General features: G+C 43.2%; 1 protein-coding gene across 10 annotated transcripts in view; it reads left to right on the top strand.

Moving 5' to 3' along the window:
• The window catches only part of TMEM164 (transmembrane protein 164), a 169,582-nt gene that overhangs the window by 11,237 nt on the left and 131,640 nt on the right, over positions 1-26,705 (top strand). For 2 of the 10 annotated variants that reach the window (XM_024748546.1, XM_024748542.1), the window contains exon 1: positions 4,899-5,783. The exons of 7 other annotated variants lie outside the window; for them this stretch is intronic. The gene's annotated coding sequence lies outside the window, so the exon portion shown is untranslated. Of the gene's footprint in view, positions 1-4,898; positions 5,784-26,705 lie in introns of those variants that run through there. One more of the 10 variants, XM_024748550.1, reaches the window with a different exon arrangement.

Here is a 26,705-nt window from a genome sequence, read left to right as displayed (position 1 = left end):
TTAAGCATCTCACCTCCCCCCCCCCAAAAAAAAATCTCACCCAAGAGCAGCTTCCCTGGCATCTTTGTTTCAGGTGGTAGGCAAAAATATTGGTTCCATGAAGGTGGCACCCACATAATCTCTGCAGGGCAGGGTGGCTCGACTGTTGGAGGCCTAAGGACAGTTCTGTGGGGAATTTGGATGTTACTGTAAATCACGCAGCCCTTTCTGAAGCATTTGGAGGATGGCTGTCATTGGTAGGAAGCTTGGCTTTCCAGGGACCTCTGGGCTTAATTACTGCTGCTCTTCATCAATGGGCTGGCTCTCTGGTGCCAGCTATCTTGAGATTGGTAGCCTAGGAAACCAACGAGTACATGACAGAAGTAGGAAAGGAGTGGTTTGGGTGTGGGCAGAGACAGGTGCGTGGATTTACTTTTTCCTTTTTCATTAATTTATTTTGACCGAGGGGAGTGCAACTTGCTTAAGTGCCGCCTGTTCTCAGGGTTAAGAAATTATTGGAGGAGAAAGGACTGCTCCCAGAGCTCCTAGGAGAAAGACAGGCTAAAAGTAGACCAGTGCTTTGCCTGACATGTCAGCAAATGGACCAAAAAAAAAAAAAAGACAATTCAGTATCTCCCGGATATGGGAAACCTCTCTCAGTTTTGAAGAACAGCTACTCTTTCAGAACTGGGACCTCAGCCACGAGTTACTAAAGGGAGGTCCCCTTTAATTAAGTGTAGCCTTCCAGGGCCAAGGCCTGGGTCATGTGATTTCACAGCCTTGGGGTTGGAGTGCCCTATCCCACCCAGCAAGGCCATTGGAAGACCCCCAGGCATGTTCCCAAGCATTGTGGGTAAATAGGCAGTTCCTTAGGTTAAGGTCATGTTTTAATAATGTAATAATCCTGGTTCCCTGGTTGGAGCTGGCTTGGAGGGCATTCCTAAAACAAAGAGAAACCCTGAGAAATTAGGGGAGACTGTACCAAAGGGTCTCCTTCATATCACCACTTGTTCCTTGTCGCTTTGCATTTGTCAAGAGTTTCCTTTTTTAAGTCCCAGGCACTTGAGCGAGTGCGCCTGCCTGTTGCTGTGCTTTATTCCCTGCGCCCTGCAGGAATGTTGCTCGGGGTCATGTGCATAAGTGCCTTATTATCTTCAGCACTTTTACACTTGGCCCCTTGGGCTGCCGCTGCTACCGGCTGCTGCTTCAGGTGGGCCTTTCTCCCCATTTCCCGGGCCCCCAGTCGCAGGAGGACTCTCAGGGCCCCCTGAGGAAAGGGCGCCCGGTTTTACCTTTGGATTTCCATTCCCCTCGCGGCCCCGCACCGGACTTTACAGTTCAGCTCTCCTCAGCCTAGCCCTGCAAGCTAGCACCAAGCCAAGGTCATGTTTCCCTGTTTGCTGGTGGGGTTTCTGGCCAGTGAGCAAAGAGAAACAGACTGACTCCCCCAGCCCTGTGGCTGTCCTTCCCGGGGCGGGGCTGTCGGCGGGGAGGGGTGCTGTCTTGGCCCTGGGAAGTCAGGGGTGACCCTGTGGATTTCCATTCCCCTCGCGGCCCCGCACCGGACTTTACAGTTCAGCTCTCCTCAGCCTAGCCCTGCAAGCTAGCACCAAGCCAAGGTCATGTTTCCCTGTTTGCTGGTGGGGTTTCTGGCCAGTGAGCAAAGAGAAACAGACTGACTCCCCCAGCCCTGTGGCTGTCCTTCCCGGGGCGGGGCTGTCGGCGGGGAGGGGTGCTGTCTTGGCCCTGGGAAGTCAGGGGTGACCTTTAGGCCGAGGCTGCTTTCGCTTCCTGGGGAAGAATGCAAAGCCCGCCGGGTCACAGGGTCTCCTGCCTGGCTGAACGGTGTTTGGCCATACCTCACAGTCAGGGCTGTGTTTGCTCAGATGGACACACGTGGAAACCAGGCTGGGATCATCTTCCCAAGTTTCTTACTCCCCGCTTTGGGTCTGAACTGAAAAACAATTTGCAAAGTACACTGTGGTCCACACCTGTTGCTGTTTTTTTTTTAAATTCCCCTTTCCACGGCCGGTTTGCAGCAAACTGAGGATTAAGCCTGGCTCCTCCCACTTACATTTTCTCTTTAGTTTCCCTTGGGGTTGGGTTCTCACTTTCCAGTCACAACTGTCCATCGACATTAAGGACAGTTGGTGCCGCTGCTCATTTAGGGTCCTCCCTCACCCAGACCTTTTAAACACCATAAACCTAGAATAGGGTCAGATGGACAAAAAGGAGTTAAATTTAAGAGAAAGAGCTCGTTATAATTTTTGGTTATCTCTGTACACTTTGAAAGTTAGGAGTAGTAGTGATAATAATACTTGTAACATTTTGAGCATGTATTATGCTCCAGGCACTGTGCTTAAGTGTATTGCCTATATATTACCTAATTTGCAGCCTTCCACAAAAAGGTCATTTTTGTTTTATCTAATCCTTCTTTCTCTCGGTTCTAGCTGATTTCTCCTTTGGTCGCCTTATAGATACTGGAGAAAATATTCGAGCAATACTTTCCTGGGTTGAAATGGCAGAGTGATGCCAGGTCGGAGCTGAAAAAAAACCTCAGAGATCATCTCCTCCCTCATTTTTCCAGATGAGCAAACTGAGACCCAGAGAGGTGAAGTGGCTTGCCCAAAGTCGCACAGCTCAGTAGAAGCAGAGGTAGATCTCCTGACTCCCGGTTCATTGTCTCTCTCTAGTACCATACATGGCCTCCTTCCACCCCTAACTATTACAGCATAAAGGGAGATGGACTTTTGTTCTTGCCCACTAGTAGAGAAACAGAAATCATGTGTTTTTTGAGCATCATTGTCTTACAGCCTTGAAAGTGAGGATCTCACGGCTGCAGGCCACCTCTCTGCCTGACTGCTATAGCCAACTGCTTTTCAATGTGTTTTTCTGCCCTTGCTCCCTCTCTTCCACAGAGGAGCCAGGCTGTAGTGCCACCATTGCTTGCTGCTTGTCCTGGGCAGGTAGTCCAGGGAGTTGTGTATGCTCAGTTAGCCTGTGTGTCAAGCCAGTGTGATCTGTTGCGAGATAACTGGTTGTTTGGAAGGGAGACCCATTCACTTGGGACTATAACTGAGGTCACCATTTCTTTCCTCTAAATAGAGACCTGCATCCTATCCTAGTGAACAGTTGTATGAGGCTGCACGGCAGGGGAGCAAAATCAGAAACTTTGTCTGGCAGAAGTGAGTGACAAAGGTCAAAGAGGGAAAAGGTCAAAATAATCTGCTAACCCAGTGGAAGAGGTCAGTTCATGTCGGTAAACAATGTAGAGTAATAGAAAGAGCACAGGATTAAGTATTAGACAGATGTGGGCCTTGGATGTAGGTTTCTGGTTGACAGAACCTAGTAGTTTTGGCTAGTCAGGTAGCCTCTCTGTGCCTGACCTTCTTATATGATACAAAGTGTGGTAGTTAAGAGTTCAGGCTCTGAAGTCAGACTGGCCAGGTTCAAATCTTGGCTCCGCTGCTTTCTAGCTGTGTCACTTTGGGTAAGTTACTTGACATCTCTGGGCCTGTTTTCCTTCTCTGTAAAATGGGGATAATAGTATCTACTTTGTGGTTTTCTTGTAAGAATTCAGTACATGTCTACATGTAAAGTATTTAGATCAGTGTCTGGTGTATAGCAAGCGTAGAGTAAATATGAGTTATGGCTGTTGTATCTGTAAGATAGGGATGATCTTTGCCCTTCATACCTCACAGTCAAGTAAAATAAGATATGTTGAACGTGTCTTGTAACTAGAAAGCACTATCTAAATAGGAAAAATCATCTTTTGGGGGCATGAACATTCAAAGGATTATTAGCCCATTGGTTTTAGGATCAGATATTGGTGGATATTTCTTTGGTGATCTGGCCGAAGGAAGAATAGTAGGTTTATGTGTGGGGTTATATAAATGCTGGGGCCATCAAGCAATGTATGTCCTGCTTTTTCCCTCCTAGCGTACTTAAGAGTGCTTAAAAGCCAAGTAAAGTGGTTGGAGGATTTGGAGTGAAAAGCAAGGATTATGATACTTTCCCCTCATGGCCCCTATCTTAGTTAATGGCACTGCGGTCCATCAGTGACCCAGGTTAAGTCCCTTGAAACCTTGACACATTTCCATTCCTCTCTTCCATCATCATAGTCTCTGAGTCATTTTCATTCTGTCTTCCATTATTTCTCCCATCTGTCTCTTCCTTTTCTTCTTTGATCTCTCTGCCCTAATTCGTCTGGTTGTTTATCATCATCATCACCACCACCATCTGGCTTATTAACAGCAGCTTCCTGACTGATCTTCCCTTCTCTAGGGGTCTTTCTGCTCTGTCCATCCCTTAGACTGCTGCCAGAAATGATACAAGGAAAATTCATGTTGGGTCCTGCCATTCCCTTGCTCAGAAGCCTTCAATAGCTCCCTATTGCCTTCGGCAAGGATAGTAGATATAGCTAGACAAATACACCTTACGGTGCCCCAGGCCAACCGTGCTAATCAAAACATGAGCATGCTTTCCCAACTTGTGTCTCCATGTCAGTTCAGAATTGCCTTTAGCATAGTATTTTAGGCAGCAACTATTACTCAGTCAGAGAGTGGCAGGTAGATAAACCCTTTAGGGAAAGCCTGAACTCCTTATGATAGGATTCAGGATCTTCTATGACCTTGGTTTCAACCTTCTTCCCAGCTTTGTCCTCTAGTATTTTTTTTTATAAATTTATTTACTTATTTATTTTTGGCTGCATTGGGTCTTCATTGCTGTGCGCCGGCTTTCTCTAGTTGCGACGAGCGGGGGCTACTCCGTTGTGGTGTGCGGGCTTCTCATTGCGGTGGCTTCTCTTTGTTGCGGAGCACGGGCTCTAGGCGCATGGGTTTCAGTAGTTGTGGCGCGCAGGCTCAGTAGTTGTGGCGCACAGGGTCCAGAGAGTGGGCTCAGTAGTTGTGCACAGGCTTAGTTGTTCCGCGGCATGTGGGATCTTCCCGGACCGGGGCTCGAACCCGTGTCCCCTGCATTGGCAGGTAGATTCTTAACCACTGCGCTGCCAGGGAAGTCCCTGTCCTCTAGTATTGATACATTCTTTCATATGTGCTCTGATCCAGCCACATGTACCATGAACTTCCATGCTTCTTTGACTCTGAGTTTATACTTTGTTCATGTTGTACCCTCAGCCAGAAATACTTTCTTTTCTCTTCCTGTTGAGATGCCAGTCATCATTCAAGGCTCAGCCTAAACATTCCCTCTTGTGAAGCTTTTTTCAAGCCAGATTTAGCCATTCTTGTCTACTTTAGCATTTTATTCTGCCTTATATTACATAATTGTTTATGTCTCTCCCCCACTCCTTAGTTTGCGTGTTCCCTCAATGCAAGATCTGTGTTTTATTGATTTTTTTTCTATCCTGCACAGCATCTAGTACATACTAGACTCCTAATTTTTAAAGAAAATTTAATCGAGTCTAGTCCATTCCCTTTGTTTTCCGGATGAGGAAACGGAGGCTTAGAGGAAGAGGTCAGGTGTTCATTCGGGGATTTGTTGAGTCTCAGATGTTTGAGACGTTGAGGCTGGAGTGAACAGCAGGCAATTGAGATGTGGTTGGGCTAGCAACGTGATTTAGAGAAGTTGGAGGGGCAGAAGATGCAAACATCATGGAAGCCAGGGGAGAGAAAGAAGAAAAGGATTCTGTGAAATGCCTACTTTTGTGGGCAGAAGAAAAGACTCAGTGAAGCAAAAGTGGAAAGACACCCAAGAGAGGAAGGAGTTTCATGAAGCAGGTCCTCTATTGTCATGTGAGGCAAAGAGGTTGAGACCAAGGAGGACTTGAGAAAAGGCACTTGGAATTGGTGAGTACAGGCTGGTCCTGTGGGCAGCCGTCCACCCATTTCTAAATAGTTACTTAGAAATGCTTGTGTGTGAAGAGTTGTGTGCGCGGATGTTATGGCATCAGAGAAGACTGGGAAACAGCCTGCCTGCGGCAGAATGGTAAATCCAGCCAGTGGAGTACTGTGCAGCCTTTATAAGGGAGGCTGATCTCTGTATTCCCTTTGAAAGATATTCACAGTATATTGTTAAAATAAAAAAAAAAAAGACAGGGCTTCTAAAAAAAAAAAAAAAAAAAAAAGACAAACTGCAGAACAGTATGTATGTGATAGGAACCCATTTCCTAAGAAAACAAACCACAAGCCCTTGTATATGTGCATGTTTCTGAGCACGTTGTAAAAGCCTAGAAGAATGTGTACCAGTAGTGTTTACTCCTGAGTGATTAGGGAAAGGGGGGGACACCCTCACTTTATACTTAACACATTTCTGTATTGTTTGAATTTGGTGTGAGTACAAATTTCTTGAGTAATTAAGAAGAAATATTTTTGTAAAGAAAGAAAGGAGGTGGTTGGCAGCCTGGGAGAGCAGTTAGCAGAAGAGAGTCAGCAGATGAAGGAAGCCAATTCACGAGAGAAGATCTGGCAACTGAGAAAGCATCATGTGTTTGGGAGGCTGTGCCCACAGGGGCCTTGCTGCCTGTGTGGCTGGCGGGAAAGGAGCAGAGGGACACAGAGAGACGCTAGAGTGAGGCAGCAACCCCACGGCCAGGAGGTTTAGCTGAAAGGGGAGGGATCAAGTAGGAGAGTAGCAAGGTGGCCTAGAGGGAGGCAGAGGCTGATTAAGAAGGAATTAGAAAAGCAAACCAAAGTGAGCGTGTGTATATAAGGGGGGCAAGGGAGAGGATGGGGTCGTGGGAGAGACTGGCGGGGGTCCCAGCTGCAGTGGGAGCTGAGCACACTCATAGCTGTAAGGAAACATCCGCATGAGGCAAAGAGTAGCGCAGTTGAGAAGGGACAAATTAAATATCAACTTGAGTAGAGAAGCTTCCCCCAAAAGGATGAGATCTCAGGCCAGTTAAGCCTCCAGTAGAGTGCTTGGGGCAGAGGCTGGACTAGCTAATTACCTTCTCTGACTGACCGAGGGTTAAGAAAGCCCCTCTTTAAGTTTTGGTGGCCAAAAATGTTTTGGCAGTGGCAGAGTCATCTTAATGGCTCAGAGAATAGTCTGGTGAGTGACCAAAATGGGATTTCTGTGGCTTTGCAGGCCTCCGAGTTGAGTTATCCCCTGGACCTGTCACTTAAGCTTGGGACTAAAGGTGGAGATGGAGAAGGCGGAGGCCAGGAGTCCTCAACCCTGGCTGCACCTATAGTCATTAAGCAAGCATTTAAAAATACCAATACTGGGCTTCCCTGGTGGCACAGTGGTTGAGAGTCCACCTGCCGATGCGGGGGACGCGGGTTCGTGCCCCGGTTTGGGAGGATCCCGTGTGCCGCGGGGCGGCTGGGCCCGTGGGCCATGGCCGCTGGGCCTGCGCGTCCGGAGCCTGTGCTCCGCGACGGGAGAGGCCACGGCAGTGAGAGGCCCGCGTACAGCAAAAAAATAAATAAATAAATAAAAATAAAAATACCAATACCTGTTCCCCTCACCCCATTCTTATCTAATTGTATGGGCTGGGGGCCTGGACACCAGCAATTTTTCAGGCTCCTCAGGTGATTTTAGTCTGCAACTAGGATTAGAAGCCACAAGTGTAGAAGATGGGATTAAATGTGTTCTGAGCCTAGACTGGCCCTCGGAAACTTGTGTGTTTGCGTGTGTGTGTGTGTTTGCGTGTGTGTGTGTGTGTGTGTGTGTGTGTGTGTGTGTGTGTGTATTTAACACTATTTCAATACACGTATTTTGTCCTGTGTATTCCCAAAGCCTGTGGGTGCATCACTAGTAAAGCGCTCATCCCACCGTGTGCTAGTTAGTTGCTAGCCTATCAGGGGAGATCTAAGATGTAAAATTCAGGAGTTACTCAATAATAGTAACTGTGCTTACTGGGCCTCGCACTGGGTCAGGTTAACTGACTCACCCTGACTCATAAAGCTTATAGGATGAGTGCCAGCACTAGGCCCAGGTCTGCCCCTTTTGCAGTACAGAGCAGAGTGCCTGGCACCTACGTGTTCAATCATTGTCACGTGAAGTGACAAGAAGCTTTGTTTTCTTGTGCAATGCTGCTTTTTATTAAAAGCCCAGGAATGGTAAAATCTGACATATTTGAAAAGTCTGGTGGGAGAGAGGCTTGCGAACTGCCTGGCATGTGAAAAGCTTATGATATGCCAGGCACTGTGCGGTGAATCTGTATCACTCAGCATCTATTATGCAATTACTCTGAGCCGAGCATCATACTTGGGGCTGTGAGATACACAAGGAATGTCAGATATGGTTTCTGCTCCCCAGGGAGCTTATTATCAAGGCTCATTTATGGTCTAATTACTGCATTTTTTTTATTTTTATTTTTTTTGCAGTACGCGGGCCTCTCACTGTTGTGGCCTCTCCCGTTGCGGGGCACAGGAGCTCCGGACGCACAGGCTCAGCGGCCATGGCTCACGGGCCCAGCCGCTCCGCGGCATGTGGGATCTTCCCGGACTGGGGCACGAACCCGTGTCCCCTGCATCGGCAGGCGGACTCTCAACCACTGCGCCACCAAGGAAGCCTGAAATAGTTTCTTTTCAGTTAGCTCCTTCCCCACATCAAAAATTACCAGCTTTCTTAAAGTGGCTGTTATTTCATTTCAGCCCTTTGTAGTCGCTGAAAGTATTTCTAAAGATCAAGTAAAGACTGAAAGGGTATCAGGGCACCTAAATCTGGGGTGCTCATATTCTATTGGTCTGGGTTAGAATTACTAGAATTTGTGTTCTGTTTTGCAAGAGGGCTTTGGGAGACGGTGGTTTCTAGAAGAGAAGCAATCTAAACAGAAGGTTGTACGTGCAACTTTTATCTCCCTTCAGAGTTTAAGAGCACGTAGATCCATAACTAGGTCTAGTGTTGTTGACCTTGCATTTATCTGTTTCGTCATCAAAAATCATCTTGTATTCAAGAACACTTAAGGTTAATAATCTATAAAACCTATGTGATGCTGCAGTTAGAATGGTAACTTTGATCTTAAAAAGTATTTTTATGTTATCCTTGGGGTGTGTGGGCACGTGTGTTCTTGAACCTGGGGGCTCTTATTTTGGATCGTACGGGTATATCAATCAGCTTGCATCAGGCAGGGCTGTGAGGGGCTGCCCCCAAAGCCAGGCTCTGGTCTCCTCTTCTGCCCATTAAGATTAGGTTCTGCCATTAGGAGGAACAAAATTATTTACTTGGGGACAGGAAGGGGAAGCCCTGACAGGTGGGCTGTGACGGCACTGGTGCTTGTGCATAGTGTGGCACAAATGTTAGCCTTGTGCTCACTGGTTCCAGGACAAAGCCCTTGGGATATTCATCACTTGTGGGCCATCAGGTCGGTTAGCCTGGCAGTGTTGCCATACAGAAGGAATTAGGGGCTTCCCTGGTGGCACAGTGGTTAAGAATCTGCCTGCCAGTTCAGGGGACACAGGTTCGAGCCCTGGTCCAGGAAGATCCCACATGCTACAGAGCAACGAAGCCCGTGTACCACAACTACAGAGCCCACATGCCACAACTATTGAAGCCCGTGCACCTAGAGCCCGTGCTCTGCAGCAAGAGAAGCCACTGCAGTGAGAAGCCCGCGCACTGCAATGAAGAGCAGCCCCTGCTCGCTACAACTAGAGAAAGCCCGCACACAGCAACGAAGACTCAACGCAGCCAAAAAAAAAATGAATAAAATAAATAAATTTAAAAAAGATATATTAAAAAAAACTACAGTAAGATACAGTGTCACTCATTAGAGTGAATAAAATCAAAAAGACTTACCAAAAAAAAGAGATACTATTAAGTAAAAAAAAAAAAAGGAGTTAAAAACCGGGGGGCATCAAAACCCAAGCTGCAGGCACGTCGTGTTCTTCAGCTACCAACCCAATTTTACCTTATTCATGATCACCTGGGTCTGCGTATGCTCATAGGAGTGTATGTTCCGGCCATGAATATCTTGGTTTTCAGAGAAAGAATTGGTAAAATGAGGCCACACAGGGGCAGTATTACTGTTCTTTTTTTTAAAGAGTTACAAACATTATTTTTATTTTTAAAATTAATTAATTAATTTTTTGGCTGTGTTGGGTCTTTGTTGCTGTGTGCAGGCTTTCTCTAGTTGCAGCGAGCGGGGGCTACTCTTCGTTGCGGTGCGTGGACTTTTCATTGCAGTGGCTTCTCTTGTTGTGGAGCACGGGTTCTAGGTCGTGGGCTTCAGTAGTTGTGGCACGCAGGCTCAGTAGTTGTAGCGCACGGGCTTAGTTGCTCCACGTCATGTGAGATCTTCTCAGACCAGGGCTTGAACCCGTGTCCCCTGCGTTGGCAGGTGGATTCTTAACCACTGCGCCACCAGGGAAGTCCCTTTCTGTGGGTTTTTTAAAAATATTGCTCAGTCATGCCACAGAGTGGCAGCAGCATTTTATCTGCTGCCACTTTATATAAACACTAACTTGGGTACCCTTCTGTTTTGCTGATTTTTCAGTCTTCTATTCACATAATGATTATTTGCATTCCCATTGGAATTGTGGTCTCTGGTGTCAGAAGGAGAATTGAAATCCACAGTTTCATATACATAGTACCCACTTCCCTCCTTTATTTCTTTCTCTACTAGCTTGGTGCAGGGCTTTGCAGACAGATCTGGGTTTGAAGCTAATTTCTGTCACTCATGAGCTCTGTGCTTTAAGTAAGTCACCTAATCACTGTCTCATTTGTAAAATGGGGCTAAGAATTCTATCTCATCAGGTTATGGAAAGAATTTAAATGAGTTAATATTGGTGAAGCCCCGAGAAGAGTACATGGAACATAATAGGTGCTCACAAAATATTAGTTACTGTCTATCCCCTTCCCCCCAAGAAGTGGAGCCGGTAACAAATAACAACCTTTCTTCGAATACCTCCAGAAGCTCTCCTGGCATTAGTCTGCCCTAAGGGGATGAGGTTTGCCTTGTCTTTTGATGATGAAGAGTAACCAACCAGAACTCTGGATTTCAACCTCACAGGAAGCTTGAAGTTGTTGACTTTTGCTGTCAGTTAAAAGAGTTGGGAAGATAGGGGTGGAAATCTCCAGAGAAAAGGTGTGTGCTTTTGCTAATTGAGCTGTAGACAGCAGGGTGTATGAGTAATGAGCTGTATGTTGCGTGTGGGAGTTCAGTGCCCAGCCTAAGGGATAACATGGTGAGTTTCACTGGCTCCTATGACAGGTGGCTCCCTGATTTTTTTACCCTTGAGATGTCTTGGAGTCCAATAGTTTGAACCTTGGGGCCCTTGATAACAGGCCTGTTAACTACTTCTTCACAGTGATAATAACAGCTTGCATTTATTTAGCTCTTACTTTGTTCCAGGCACCGGTCTAAGTGCTTTACGTGTGTTAACTCATTTAATCCTCACAAGAAGTCTAAAAGGTAGGGCACAAAACAGCTAAATACTGAGAGCTTGCCAAAGTCTCACAGCTGGTGGTGGAACTGCTTTTAGAACTAGGCAGTCTGACACCAGAACCAGGGCCTTCACCAACTCCCTTGTAAAGTCTCTAGTGTTTTTTTTTTTTCTTTCTCTTTGGTAACTTACACGTTGTAATTGTTAGTTGCTGGTGTCCAGAAATGCAATTGATTTTTGCTCATTTTTTCTGTACCCAGCAACATTGCTGAATGCTTTTAAATTAATTATAATTAATTTATCTGAGGATTCTTTTGGGTTCTCTATGTTGGTAATCATAATCTACAACGAATGAGACTTCTGTCTTCCTTTGCAGTCATTTTATTTGTAATATTTTCTTTCTTTTTTTTTCTTGAATTATGTCTTGAACTATTCATTCTGTTCTGTTGTTTTAGTTTTCTTTTTTTTTTAAAACATCTTTATTGGAGTATAATTGCTTTACAATGGTGTGTTAGTTTCTGCTGTATAACAAAGTGAATCAGTTATACACATACATATGTTCCCATATCTCTTCCCTCTTGCGTCTCCCTCCCTCCCACCCTCCCTATCCCACCCCTCATTTTCTTGCCTTACCGTTCTGGTTAAGACCACTAGTATAATGTTCAATAGAAGTGGCAATAGTGGGTACTCTTGTCTTTTCCCCTGTCTTAAAGGATATGCTTTCAGTGTTTCACGGGTAAGTATGGTGTTTGGTGTAAATTATTTTGGCATCTTTTATCAGACAATAGAAATTCCCTTCTATCCTGAGTTTGCTGAGTTGTTTTTTTTTTTTTTTTTCCGGTACGCGGGCCTGTCACTGTTGTGGCCTCTCCCGTTGCGGAGCACAGGCTCCGGACGCGCAGGCTCAGCGGCCATGGCTCACGGGGCCCAGCCGCTCCGCGGCGTGTGGGACCTTCTCGGACCGGGGCACGAACCCGTGTTCCCTGCATCGGCAGGCGGACTCTCAACCACTGCGCCACCAGGGAAGCCCTGCTGAGTTGTTTTTTGTTAATCATGAATGGATGTTGCTTTTTATCAAAGGCTTTTTCTTTGTCTATTGAGGTGATTATATTGCTTTTGTTCTTTAATCTTTCACTGTGGTAAATTATGTTGATTTTCTAATATTAAACCAACTTTGCATTCCTGAAATCGGATGACCTCGACCATGATGCATTATCTTTCTTGTTCCTGGATATGGTTTGCTAGTATTTGATTTTTACAACTATGTTCATGAATGAATATGGCTCTGGTTTTCCTCTCTCATACTGTCCCTGTCAGGTTTTGGTATTTATGCTAGCTTCATAAACTGGGTTGGGTAGTGCTTCCTCTTCCTTCTAAACTCTGGAATAGTTTTCATGAGATTGTAGTTATTTGTTTCTTGAATGCTTGCTAGAACTTGCCAGTAAAACTATCAGGGCTTTGGTGTCTTCCTGTGGAAAGATTTTGGACTACTGATTCAGTTTCTTTCATGATGATAGGAATTTTCAAGTATTCTGTGTCTTCTTTAGTGTTGGTAGTTTGTTTTTCTAAGAATGTGACCATTTTGCCTAAACTTTCATATTTATTGGTCAAAAATTGTTAATAGCCTCTTAACTATAAAAACTGTACATATTAAAAAGATAATCCCCTTTTCATTCATAACATTACTTATTTTTGAAAAATCAATCTCAACAGAAATTTATAAGTTGTATTTACTATCTCTTGTAGGAAGCAATTTGGGCTTTGTTCTCTCTATAGTGTGTTAGTCTTCTGTTTTGTTAATTTATGCTAATTTAAAAAATTGTTTTTTAAACCAATTTAAAATACTTTATTTTTTTATTTCTTATTTTTTTTGCGGTACGCGGGCCTCTCACTGTTGTGGCCTCTCCCGTTGCGGAGCACAGACTCCAGACGTGCAGGCGCAGCGGCCATGGCTCACGGGCCCAGCCATTCCGCGGCATGTGGGATCTTCCTGGACCAGGGCACGAACCCAGGTCCCCTGCATCGGCAGGTGGACTCTCAACCACTGCGCCACCAGGGAAGCCCTCTTTGAGTTTTATCTTTTGTTCTTTTTCTAACTTAAGTCGGATGCTTAGCTCATTTATTTTCAGACTTTATTTGACTATCTATAAGCATTAAAGGCTAATAATTTTGAGCTACCTACTGCTTTAGCTAGATCCCACAGATTTTGGTATGTAGTATTTTGTTGTGTTGTTCAGTTCCAAGTATGTTATAATTTCCATTGTGATTTCTTAACCCATGGGATGTTTCGAAGGATTTAAAAAATTTTTTCTAAACATTCCTAAAGTTATTTTGTCGCTGATTTCTAACTTAATAACATTGTGATCAGGGGGTGTGGTCTCCGTGGTCTGGTTCTTTGCAATTTGATGAGACTTGCTTTGTGGCCCAGCATGAGGCCAGTGTCCGTTAGGTCAACCTTTTTAATTTTGCTCCTCTTTGACAGCCTTACCCGATTTTTCATCTGCTTACTCTATCAATTGTTGGGAGAGTTTTCAAAATTGACCACCACAAAGGTGGATTTATCTAGTTCTTCTTTTAGTTGTGTCACCTTCTACTTTATATATTTTGAAGCTATGTTATTAGGGGTAGTAAGTTACTTTTTACATTTCTTTGTTAGGTCCATTGACCAAATGTTCAATATAGGCGTTCCCATTGCAACTTAGCCTGTAGATTAGTAAGGGTGACTTGGTGAAAGCAGAAGCATCCCTCTAGGTGGGCTGGGTAAATTGGATTTTGAGCTCCAGGGAAGAAAGACATTTAAAATCAGAATTGCACCTTCCCAGTTATAGAATTAAATTCTTAAAGCAACTTGACTTTGCCAAACAAAATTAACACCCTCATATCCTCAATTGCCAGAGGCTTTTTGTCATCATTAAAACAGTTTTGAAAGCTGTATTCCTTTTGGGTTGGGTGAGAGGTTGGGAAAGAGAGCTTTATTTCTCTTGGGCCTTATAGACATTGCTATTGGTTGGTCAGACAGTTTTCAGACCCTTAGGCATTCTGCTTCTTATTGCCTAGCGTTTTCTGTGGGACCTGGTTCAAATCCCGTTAACCTCTCTGCCTTTTAGTTTCAGTGGTAATTATGTGGGTAGTACTCATTCCCCTTCCACTTGACAGAGGTGAGGTGTGCAGAAATTGAGATAATAGTTGTACAGGGATTCTAAATAATTAATCAGCTCCTCCGCTCACTCTGCAGAAGGAAAATCAAGTCTGTGGGAGACAAGCGCTCACGAGGACCAAGCAACAGAAATGATGGCAACGACTACACCTTTTATTAGATTTTCGAATAGAATCAGCCCACATGAAGCTGGAAGTCATACAGAGAGACAAATTACATTTGGTCACATTTGGGTGGGAATAGAACTTTTCAGCTCCAGCTCTTGAGCCGGTGTGGTTCTGTGAAATCTCATTTTCAGGCTCTGTTAGGGCAGCCCCGTATTCCGATCGTATTTCTGAAATAAGCACTCTGAGCTGGTCCTCTTCACTCATGCCTCCTTCCCTCCCAGAGAGTTTCAAAGAAGGGGGAGCAGGTGAGCCAGTTAGGACCAACTTTCATTATTATTATCTTTTGATTATAGAAGTAACATATGATCATAAATAAAAAACCTTAAAAACATAGGAATGGATAAAGAAAAAGGGAAATTTCCTGGGAATCCATCTCCTCAACCCCACTTTTTTCTTTTTAAAGTCTTTGGCTAATGTCAAAGAATCCCTCCTCCCCACCCTCTGGTCCTTTCCTTCCAAGTTGCTTTTATTACCGAAGTTTAGTGCAAAGGAAATTTCAACCTAATTGCGGGGGCGGGGGTAAGGGGGAGCTCTACCTTCTACGGAATATGGCTGTGTGAAATAAAGGCCAGGGCTTATGAACTGGATTTGGAAACACCAGTTACTCATCCTTATTTAAAAATGGATCAACTGTAAGGCAGGGAATAAGATTTTAGGTACCCACATCCTGATCTAGCTGTGTTTATGTGTCTTAGGGGATGGGTGGACAAGAGGTACAGTCCAAATTAGACCATTTCTGCGAAACTGCTTTGTAAACTAACATGCTCTACAAATATGAGATTAGCATGAATGTTGTTGCTGACTCTGGGAGGGGCAGTCTTGTGTGTTTATCTAAACAGTTAATATCTGTCAGTGGGCCATTGCACAAGCAACTAGCAAAATGGTATCCTGTGCCTCAGTTGTTCCTTCTATTTGCAATTCCAAAGCTGATTTAATCGCCCTCAGCAGCTTAATATATACCTCATCAATAGGGTAGAGAAGCAGAACTTGGCCTTAGAGGAGAAAGATCAGAACAAGTGTAACTTACTGCTGATGTGCACAGTTAAATAACCCACTCGATGTAGGGAGTTGAAGAAGCATATAAGAAAGCGTCACCTAGTACTGCCTCAAATACAGTAAAGTGGGTGACAGCACTCTATAAACCGTAAAGCTGGGTAATAATGCAAAGGATTGCTGTCATCATGACTGGGGAGATTGGCTGTCACCCAGCGACTGTGATATGCTTCCAGGCAATTCCACAGGGGTCTTATAAGCCCCTTTCCTGTACAGGTGCTAGAAAGTGCCACAGCAGTACAGGCTCCTGATGACTGTAAAAGCCAGGCAGCTAAATTTAATAAGACATTTGTCAAGAAGATGGCAGATAATGACCAATTTTTGGTAGACAGATAGTTGTCTGCAGAAATAAAGCCTGTATTGAACTATTTTGGAGTAGGAAGAAGCATTGCTATGACAACAAATTACTTATATTTGATTTAGAATAAGGAGAGCAGTGCAGCTTAATGGTTCAGAAAGCTCGTGAGAACAATTGTTGGCACCGGGTATATGTTAAAATGTGAAATGTTAAGTATGGTCTGTTAAATAATTGATCACCTCAGTGCATTCTGTATCCAATCTCTCTCATGAACCAATAAAATACAACATAATTCAAATTTTAAAAAACTGCTAGCAGAGTTACATGCAAATTGTTCTGTTTTATAAAGTGCCCCAAATGAAATTCCCAGCTTTAATTTGCTGAAATCCAAAAATTATCATGTGTTTAAAAGGGAAAAAAAACCCAAAACAACCAAAACCCAGAGACCTATTTACTGTGTTTTTATCGCATCCAGACCTGAAATTATGGTAGTTTGGAGTTTCTCAGTCTGTAGATGATTAATCTTCTTTGTGATTGGTTGTGTGCTTATTTGCAAGGAAACTAGTCTTCAGACCATTACCATCCTTTCACTGTGTTCATTCCTGAGAGAATGTGTAAACAGTGGTTTGTATGAACTGGTTATTTGCAGTACATCTGGGGAAGTAGGCCTGAGGCAGGTGGTGAGGGCACAGAGAACCTGGAGAAAGCCTGTAGACAGGAGGCTTTCTCTTAGAGAAACAGGTCTTTCCTCTTTCTAAAGATAAAGTCAGGTGGACCATATTCCCTGGAGATAGGATTTAGGGCCTTGGCCACATTCTAAGGGTGGGTAGATCTAGGGACTTCTTAAGGGCTCTTGAGACAGAAGCTTCTAATACTTTTTATTCTTTCCTTTTGTGCCTTTCCCTCCCCCTCCCCCCCCCTTTACCCAGTGTCATCTCCCTGTGTCCTTCTAGAAAAGAAAAGAAAAGTAAGAGACAGGAAAAAGCTTGGAAGATGGAGGACTGACTTCATGAATACAGAATTACCACCCTGAACTTTCAAACTGTCTCTCCAGGCAAAAGTCACAAATTTGCATATGGCCTCCGCCTTTCTGTCTCGGAAAAAATTTGATTGGTCATTACTACAGGGAAGAGACCATCTCATAGGGTTTATTCAGAGGAGGCATTTTGAAAACAATGACAAGCCACACCTTAAGTTAACTTTCCCCTTTAAATGAGGAGTGGCCCAGAGTCACAGCTGCTGATGAATCACAGACTTTGCCTGGCATACGGTTTAAATTCCATCCTCTTAAATGATCTGGTGTTCTGTGTTTTACTGGTGGACATCATGTCAGATCATGTCCTGTCCTCCTCAGAAACTTCTAGTGCTCCCAGTAACTTGTAGAATAAAATCTGAAGTTGTTAGCCTGTTCCTCTGGCCTTTCACAATGTGGAAATAGACATTTTAGGAAAAGATTGCAAACGTAATACCTACTCATTTTAGAAAATTTTGAAGATACAAGGGTTGGCAACCTTTTTATGTAAAGGGCCAGACAGTAAATAATTTTGTCTTTGTCACTACTACTCAACTCTGCCATTGTAGCACAGAATCAGCCACAGACATGACAATACAGAAATAAACATGTGTGTTTGTGTTCCAATAAAACTATATACAAGTCAGTCAGTGGGTCAGATTTGGTTTGTGGGCCATAGTTTGCTGAGCCCTGGTATGGAGAATAAAAATCGCCCATAATCTTGTTACCAGAGTGTTAACATTTTTGCTTACCTTTCCTCTTTCTACTCATATTGGTTTTTTAAAATGAAATTTAATTAATAACCACTGCGCCACCAGGGAAGCCCTTAATTTATTTTTTATACAGCAGGTTCTTATTATCTATTTCATACACTGTAGTGTATATATGTCAATCCCAATCTCCCAGTTCAACCCACCCCGCCTTCCCCCCTTGGTATCCATATGTTTGTTCTGTATGTCTGTGTCTCTGTTTTGCTTTGCAGATACATTCATCTGTATCATTTTTCTAGATCCCACATATAAGTGATATTATATGATACTTGTTTTTCTAGTTCTGACTTACTTCACTCTATATGACAGTCTCGAGTTCCATCCACGTATCTGCAAATGGCACAATTTTGTTCCTTTTTATGGCTGAGTAATATTCCACTGTATATATGTACCACATCTTCTTTATCCATCCATCTGTCGATGGGCATTTAGGTTGCTTCCATGACCTGGCTATCGTAAGTAGTGCTGCAATGAACATTGGGGTGCATGCATCTTTTGAATTATGGCTTTCTCTGGGTATATGCCTAGTGGTGGGATTGCTGGGTCATATGGTAATTCTGTTTTTAGTTTTTTAAGGAACCTCCATACTGTTCTACATAGTGGCTGTATCAATTTACATTCCCACCAACAGTGCAAGAGGGTTCCCCTTTCTCCACACCCTCTCGGCATTTGTTGTTTATAGATTTTCTGTTAATGCCCATTCTAACTGGTGTGAGGTGATACCTCATTGTAGTTTTGATTTGCATTTCTCTAATAATTAGTGATGAGCAGCTTTGCGTGTGCTTCTTGGCCATCTCTATGTCTTCTTTGGAGAAATGTCTATTTTGGTTTTCTTCCCATTTTTTTTTTATCTAGTCCTGGACTTTTGTTTGTTGGAAGATTTCTAATCACAGTTTTAATTTCATTACTTGTGATTGGTCTGTTCATATTTTCTATTTCTTCCTGGTTCAGTCTTGGAAGGTTATACCTTTCTAAGTCTTTGTCCATTTCTTCCAGGTTGTCCATTTTATTGGCATAGAAGTGGCTTGTAGTAGTCTCTTATGATACTTTGTATTTCTGTGGTCTGTTGTAACTTCTCGTTTTTCATTTCTAATTTTGTTGATTTGAGTCCTCTCCCTCTTTTTCTTGATGAGTCTGGCTGAAGGTTTATTAGTGTTGTTTATCTTCTCGAACCAGCTTTTGGTTTTATTGATCTTTGCTATTGTTTTCTTTGTTTCTCTGTCATTTATTTCTGCTCTGTTCTTTATGATTTCTTTCCTTCTACTAACTTTGGGTTTTGTTTGTTCTTCTTACTCTAATTCCTTTAGGTGTGATGTTAGGTTGTTTATTTGAGATTTTTCTTGTTTCTTGAAGTTGGACTGTATTGCTATGACTTCCCTTTTAGAACTGCTTTTGCTGCATCCCATAGGTTTTGGATCATCGTGTTTTCGTTGTGATTTGTCTCTAGGTATTTTTCTATTTCCTCTTTGATTTCTTAAGTGATCACTTGGCTATTTATTAATGTGTTGTTTAGCCTCCATGTGTTTGTGTTTTTTACTTTTTTTCACTCTAGTCTTTTTATTTTTTTAAATAAATTTATTTTATTTTATTTATTTATTTTCAGCTGCGTTGTGTCTTCGTTGCTGTGCACGGGCTCTCTCTAGTTGCGGCGAGCAGGGGCCCCTCTTCCTTGTGGTGCATGGGCTTCTCATTGTGGTGGCTTCTCTTGTTGTGGAGCATGGGCTCTAGGTGCCCGGGCTTCCAGAAGTTGTGGCCCGCTGGCTCAGTAGTTGTGGCCCGCCGGCTCAGTAGTTGTGGCCCGCAGGCTCTAGGGTGCAGGCTCAGTTGTTGTGATGCACGGGCTTAGTTGCTCTGTGGCATGTGAGATCTTCCCGGACCAGGGCTCGAACCTGTGTCCCCTGCATTGGTAGGCAGATTCTTAACCACTGCATCACCCAGGAAGTCCCTCTGTAATAGATTTCTAAACTCATAGCGTTGTGGTCAGAAAGGGTGCTTGATATCATTTCAATTTTAAGTTTACTGAGGCTTGATTTGTGACCCAAGGTGTGATCTATACTGGAGAATGTTCCATGTGCACTTGAGGAGAAAGTGTAATCTGCTGTTTTTGGATGGAATGTCCTATAAATATCAATTAAATCTATCGGCTCTATTGTGTCATTTAAAGCTTGTGTTTCCTTATTGTCTGTCTAGATGATCTGTCCATTGGTGTAAGTGAGGTGTTAAAGTCCCCCAGTATTATTGTGTTAATGTCGATTTCCTCTTTTATATCTGTTAGCTGTTGCCTTATGTATTGAGGTGCTCCTATATTGGGTGCATACATATTTATAATTGTTATATCTTCTTCTTGGATTGATCCCTTGATCCTTATGTAGTGTCCTTCTTTGTCTCTTGTAATAGTCTTTATTTTAAAGTGTATTCTGTCTGATATGAGAATTGCTACTCCAGCTTTCTTTTGATTTCCATTTGCATGGAATATCTTTTTCCATCCCCTCACTTTCAGTCTTTATGTGTCCCTAGGTCTGAAGTGGGTCTCTTGTAGACAGCATATGTAAGGGTCTTGTTTTTGTATCCATTCAGCGAGCCTGTGTCTTTTGGTTGGAGCATTTAATCCATTCACGTTTAAGGTAATTATTGATACGTATGTTCCTATTACCATTTTCTTAATTGTTTTGGGTTTGTTTTGGTAGGTCCTTTTCTTCTCTTGTGTTTCCCACTTAGAGAAGTTCCTTTAGCATTTGTTGTAGAGCTGGTATGGTAGTGCTGAATTCTCTTAGCTTTTGCTTGTCTGTAAAGCTTTTGATTTCTCCATCAACTCTGAATGAGATCTTTGCTGGGTAGAGTAATCTTGGTTGTAGGTTCTTCCCTTTCATCACTTTACATATATCTTGCCACGCCCTTCTGTCTTGTAGAGTTCCTGTTGAGAAATCAGCTGTTAACCTTATGGGAGTTCCCTTGCATGTTATTTGTCGTTTTTCCCTTGTTGCTTTTAATATTTTTTCTTTGTCTTTAATTTTGTCAATTTGATTACTATGTGTCTCGGCATGTTTCTTCTTGGGTTTACCCTGCCTGGGACTCTCTGTGCTTCCTGGACTTCTGTGGCTATTTCCTTTCCCATGTTAGGGAAGTTTTCTACTCTGACCTCTTCAAATATTTTCTCGGGTTCTTTCTCTCTCTCTTCTCCTTCTGGGACCCCTATAATGCGAATGTTGTTGCGTTTAATATTGTCCCAGAGGTCTCTTAGGCTGGCTTCATTTCTTTTCATTCTTTTTTCTGTTCCACAGCAGTGAATTCCACCCTTCTGTCTTCTAGGTCACTTATCCATTCTTCTGCCTCAGTTATTCTGCTATTGATTCCTTCTAGTGTATTTTCCATTTCAGTTATTGTATTTTTCACCTCTGTTTGTTCTTTCATTCTTCTAGGTGTTTGTTAAACCTTTCTTACATCTTCTTGATCTTTGCCTCCATTCTTTTTCTGAGGTCCTGTATCATCTTCACTATCATTATTCTGAATTCTTTTTCTGTAAATTTGCCTATCTGCACTTCATTTAGTTGTTTTTCTGGCGTTTTATCTTGTTCATTCATCTGGTACATAATCCTCTACCTTTTCATCTTGTCTATCTTTCTGTGAATGTGGTTTTCCTTCCACAGGCTGCAGAATTGTAGTTCTTCTTGCTTCTGCTGTCTGCCCTCTGGTGGATGAGGCTATCGACCACTCATACTGTTTTACATGGTTGTGACTATGTTTTGTATACTACCAAACTTATACCCTGATTATTTTTTCACATAACATTCTCATAAACATTTTCCATGTCATTTAAAACTTGTCAGAAATATAATTCTTAATGGTTATATCATACTCCATTCTATAACTAGATCATAATTTACTTAATCATTTCCTATTATTTTCTTAGTTATAAATAACGTTGCAAAAAACTGCTTTGTGCATAAATCTCTGTATTTCAGATTGTTTTGTAGGCCATTTTCCTTCTTGTGGAATTGTTGGATCGGGGGTATGAATGTTTTTAAGGAGCTTCATATGGGCTTTTCAAAAAAAGTAGTACCCATTTACTTCCCACCAGCAGTGTCGAAGAGACCCCATTTCACCTTGTCCTTGCCAACAGAAATTCTCACTAAAGCAAAATCTTTGTGAAAATGGAATCTAAGTTAATGTATTCTTTGATTATTAGGGTGCTCAGGGAAAATTTCAAAGAATTGTTGATTAGCTGTCATATTTCTTCCTTTGCTCACTCGGCCATAAATGTACCCTGGGCTCTAACTCGCTCCGCCTTTTGCTTATGCAGTTTTCTCCTTTCATCCTCTGAGCTCCTTTTCAAAATTGTAGTCATCCTTTAGGGCCCAACCCAGATCTGAAATCATCTCTCTGTCCATGCAGTCCTCCCTTGTTCCTCCCATTCATTTGATCTCTCTGCCCCATAGTCCCCCTCTTATGACCTTTATCCCTTTCTGCTTCCTGTAGTTTTCTGTATATGGACTTCTTCCCAGGGCAGGGACTGGGTCATGTGCTCTGTACTGGCTTCCAGAACCTAGCAAAGAGCTTAGGATACAGAGGCCTGACTAGTCTATGAATGCTTTGTTGAAGGTTTCCTGAGGTCTGCTACATGTGACTTTAAAAAAAAAAAAAAAGATGTTGTAATTACCTGTGATGTTTACAGAGCTGGTTGGGATCAGTAATAAGAATGTTTTCCTGGTTACTTAAGATGGGCTGTATCCCTAAGTCCTGTGCATTCCTTTATGTTAAATCTGGATCCTCAAGTTTTCCAAGGGGTGGTAAGCAACAATTTTCACATACATTAGGCTACTCCTCTCTTGCATGTATAGTGTCGTACTGCACTATCGAATAGACGTTTCCATGATGATGGAAATGTTTTATATTTGTATTCTCCAATAGAGTAGCCACTAGCCAGGTGCAACTACGGTGCCCTTGACACATTGTTACTGCAACTGAGGAACTGATTTTTTTGTTTCATTTAATTTTTTTTAATAAGGTGTCTTTTAAAATTTTATTTATTTTAAAATTTTTACTTATTTTTGGCTGCTTTGGGTCTTCGTTGCGGTGTGTAGGCTTTCTCTAGTTGCGGTGAGCGGGGGCTACTCTTCGTTGCAGTGCATGGGCTTCTTATTGTGGTGGCTTCTCGTCGCAGAGCACGGGCTCTAGGCACACAGTCTTCAGTAGTTGTGGCACGCAGGCTCAGTAGTTGTGGCTCACAGGCTCTAGAGCACAGGCTCAGTAGTTGTGGCACACGGGCTTAGTTGCATGTGGGATCTTCCCGGACCAGGGCTCAAATCCGTGTCCCCTGCAGGAAGATTCTTAACCACTGCACCACCAGGGAAGTCCCTTATTTAATTTTAAGTACTTTAAATTGAAATAGCCACGGGTAATAGTGGTTACCGTATTGGAAAGTGCAGGATCTTACAAAATATTTAAAGGTACAGTCCCTTTTTTGTATGGGTAAGAGAAGCTCAGTGTTTATAGTAGTCTAACGTAATCTTGACGTTGTAGCTGTCCAGAATTTTGGTGAGGCAGCCCAGATCCTGATAGAACTGTGGTGAGAGAAGAGGCTGTGAGTTTGGTTCAAAATGGAAACTGCCTCCAGTGGCAGATCTGTGTTGGGAGAGGAGGGAGATGGCGCCAGATTGGTATAGAGTGGAGGCAGAGCATGACGAGCTGGAACGTCCAGAGGAGACATGTGGACTTGATATGGTCGGTAATAGGGAGCCATTAACAATTCATGAGAAGAGGAGAGACGGAAGAGAGTGGTGTTGCAAGGTCGCCTCTGCCAGGGGCATGCAAGCTACTGGGAGAGGATGTGAGTTATTAGCTCCTCCTTTATTGGGTAGGGCTGGGCAGTAATGATTCACCAAAGCCCTCAAAACCCAGTCCCATCAGAAAACACAAATGATTTATTTTTGCATTAGCTTCCAGTTATTGTGTGCCTTCCTGTGGCTCAGATCCACGCCAGCATCTAGCAAGGAAGGCTCGGAGTTGGGAGGTGGGAGAGAAAGGCCGCCTGTGTGGTCCTGGTGCCTTGAAAGGTGTGTCTTGGATGGCTCCCTGAGCCTTCCAAACAACCTGGCAGCCCACTCATTCTGTTCCCACTGGCCCGCTTCCTTTAAGGACCAGTGGAAAATTTCTCATGTTTTTTTTTGTTAGAATATTTTGAACCTCATTGCTTTCCCCCTCCCTACTTTTCAGTTCAGTTGAACATTTGTGTTTCTTCCTTCTGTCTGCTCCTTTTGCTCCTACCATGTCCCTGACTACTTTGCTTATATTTTCATAACCCTGTCCTGACTTTAGCACACAGGCTTGATGATTGGCTGGCACTGTTCTAAAGATCTGCCTCTGGACTCATTTTTAGGGAAAGGGAAACCACTGTCAAAAGGACTCTGCCTCTTCACACTCCCCATTGTGCCCAGCTAAGGCAGCTGTTCCCATCTGCCTCCCAATCTCCAGACCCAGCTTGGCCCAGGGACACAGCCTAGCTCAGAAACACCCTCTCTTTAGGGAAAAGGTGGTTTAGCAAAGTCAAACCCACAAGCCTGCAGAAACCATTGACCTGAGCGGGCCCTGGAGATGTCTGACAGTTAAATCTCCATGTGTCAGCAGGCCTTGCTACTGAGACCAGAGTGCCCTGTCCACGTCATTCCCACAAACAGGGGCTAGTTGCTGACAGTAAAGGTGGTCTGGGTGCGCCTCAGCTCACCTCCTGCTCTTGAGATACAGCTAGAATAACTGAGTACCACTCCCCTCGGCAGAGGAAAGCAGCTTCCTTATAGTTGCCCGATTAAAGGAAAGAGTTGAGCTACACAATGTAAGATTTTTGCAAAGATCAATGGTCTTTTAATGGTTTCTATCCTGCTCATGGAGCTGGTATAGTTTACGAGTGAAGAGCATGGATTCTTGTAACACGCATTTACTGAGAATGTGCTGTTTGCCAAGTAATTCTGCTTGGTACTAGAATCTGACACTAGTGGGTTAGAATTTGGGTTCTGCCAGTTGTTAGCTATTTGAGCTTAGGTGAGTTTAACTTCTTTGAACTTCAGTTTACCTGCCTGTAAAATGGGAGTAATAATGCTTATTACCTTGTATGGTTGTTGTAAGGATTAGAGAGTATCTGTACAGTACAGTTGCTGGGACCTAGTAAGGACTCAATAAAAGGTAACTCTTGTTATTATTAAGGTGTCCATTTCAGTTTGTAATAACCTCAAGGTTAAGCCTGTTGATCCAACGTCCTTTCTCCTCATCCTTCGGCATCCTGGCTTTTGCCTTTCTGAAGCTACATACTCAGAATAAGAGACATTGGGTGTGGTGGATTTAATATGATTTTCTTGATGGAAAGAAGGTTCCTAGGTACCAGATGACTGAGCTGCGGAAAGCTCTAGAGTTGCCTTCTCTAAGGAAACCTAAGGTAATTGCCACCTGTCTGAGAGAGTTCTGCCCTGTCTGAAAGGCCAGGGGGCAGGATATTGATGACAGCGCCTCCTTCTGGCATTATCAAGAGTAAGTGCACAAAGTAGAGGCCACTTTCCCAGGAAGTTGAATGGGTGGGTGGCTAGAGGATATGGTTTTTGAGTCAGGGACACCTTTTGTTCCATATTTGCGTGGTCACGGTCTCCCCACCATACGATGCTCTGTTGGTTTGGCTTTAAGGAAAGCTTTCCAGTTGACCTCTTAATCTTCAGAAATAACACCGGAAGTCACGTAGGCTATCACCTTCCATAGAAAACTATGCAGAGTTGTGTTCTAGGGGTTCAGTGGGTCTAGATTTTGGTTTTCTGTATTATCTGGGTCAAACTTCCTGAGAGTGATACACCTGGTGTGTGGATGAGTGGCCAGGTGTGCTTCGGAGGTTGAGGGTTGTGTAAGAGTAACATTGAAATCCCTCAGCAAGACTGAGGGGTTGTCCACATCTACTGCCCTAATGGGGGACCCTAGCGAACAGAAACAGGACTGGATCATTGCCACCAGCTCGGAGATATATTCACAGATATCAAAATTAAATGTTAAGAGGACATCCCTCTAAGAGCTACAAATGTTCTCTCCTTCAAATTTATTCATCTCTGTTGCTGTCTCTTCTGTAAGAATGAAAAAAAAACTGCTTGTGACACAAATCTTTATGTTAAGTCCTGCTTCACGTGCAGAGGGGCAGCTTGCAAAAGTAAGGACTTCAAAAAAAAAAAAAGTAAGGACTTCCACAGATACCATTTAGAAAAAATCCTTTGGTAATGTGAATTATAACCTTTGAATTTCTTGGTTGTGAAATCTTGATTTTTAATGTATTGGGTTTGCTTCAAGCAGTTTGCTTATGCTTTAGGCTACAGCCTCCTTTTAGTGAAATGACGAGGTATGTCCCCTTTATAAAATACTCAGGGAAATGGAACCACGTCATGGTCCCGTTGATCTAGGTCCCTAGAGACTTAAGACCTCAGAGCTGTAACTGCAACTGTTAGTTCTGTTAGAATGTGACTTCCCAGCAGCCTTTATCTGTCTGTATTTGAAGGAGTTGTCTACAGTCACTTCATGATGACAGAGTACAGGGTAATATAATTAAAAAGAAAAGAAAAAGAACAGAATGAAGCCTCTACTTCTTTCTGCTGGTCTTTGCCTTCTCTTGTTTCACTGAACCTCCCTCCCTCTACGCTCAGCCATCCTCTGAGGTTACCTACTGGTTGGGCTCATAACCACGTTGCCTCTGAGGCTAGTGGACATGCCCAAACACTGATATTTGGGTCCTAACTTTCAGCTCGATTTAAAGAGTTGCTATTGTTGAATGGCATCTTTTTTCCTGGATCCTTATGGTAAAGTTTGACCCTTTGGATAAAACACCTAGGTGAGCAATGGATTAAATGGGAAATCTTTCCATGAAACAAATTCATTTAATAGTATTACCTTGTATGGCAGATGGTAACTAGACTTATAATGCTGATCCTTTTGTAATGTATCAAAATATCGAATCACTACGTTGT

The sequence above is a fragment of the Neophocaena asiaeorientalis genome, unplaced genomic scaffold (genome assembly GCF_003031525.2).
Source record: "Neophocaena asiaeorientalis asiaeorientalis breed wild unplaced genomic scaffold, Neophocaena_asiaeorientalis_V1.1 scaffold41, whole genome shotgun sequence".
Classification (NCBI taxonomy): Eukaryota; Metazoa; Chordata; class Mammalia; order Artiodactyla; family Phocoenidae; genus Neophocaena; species Neophocaena asiaeorientalis.
The sequence above is the reverse complement of the archived record's forward strand: the minus strand, read 5'-3'. Positions and strand labels throughout refer to the sequence as shown.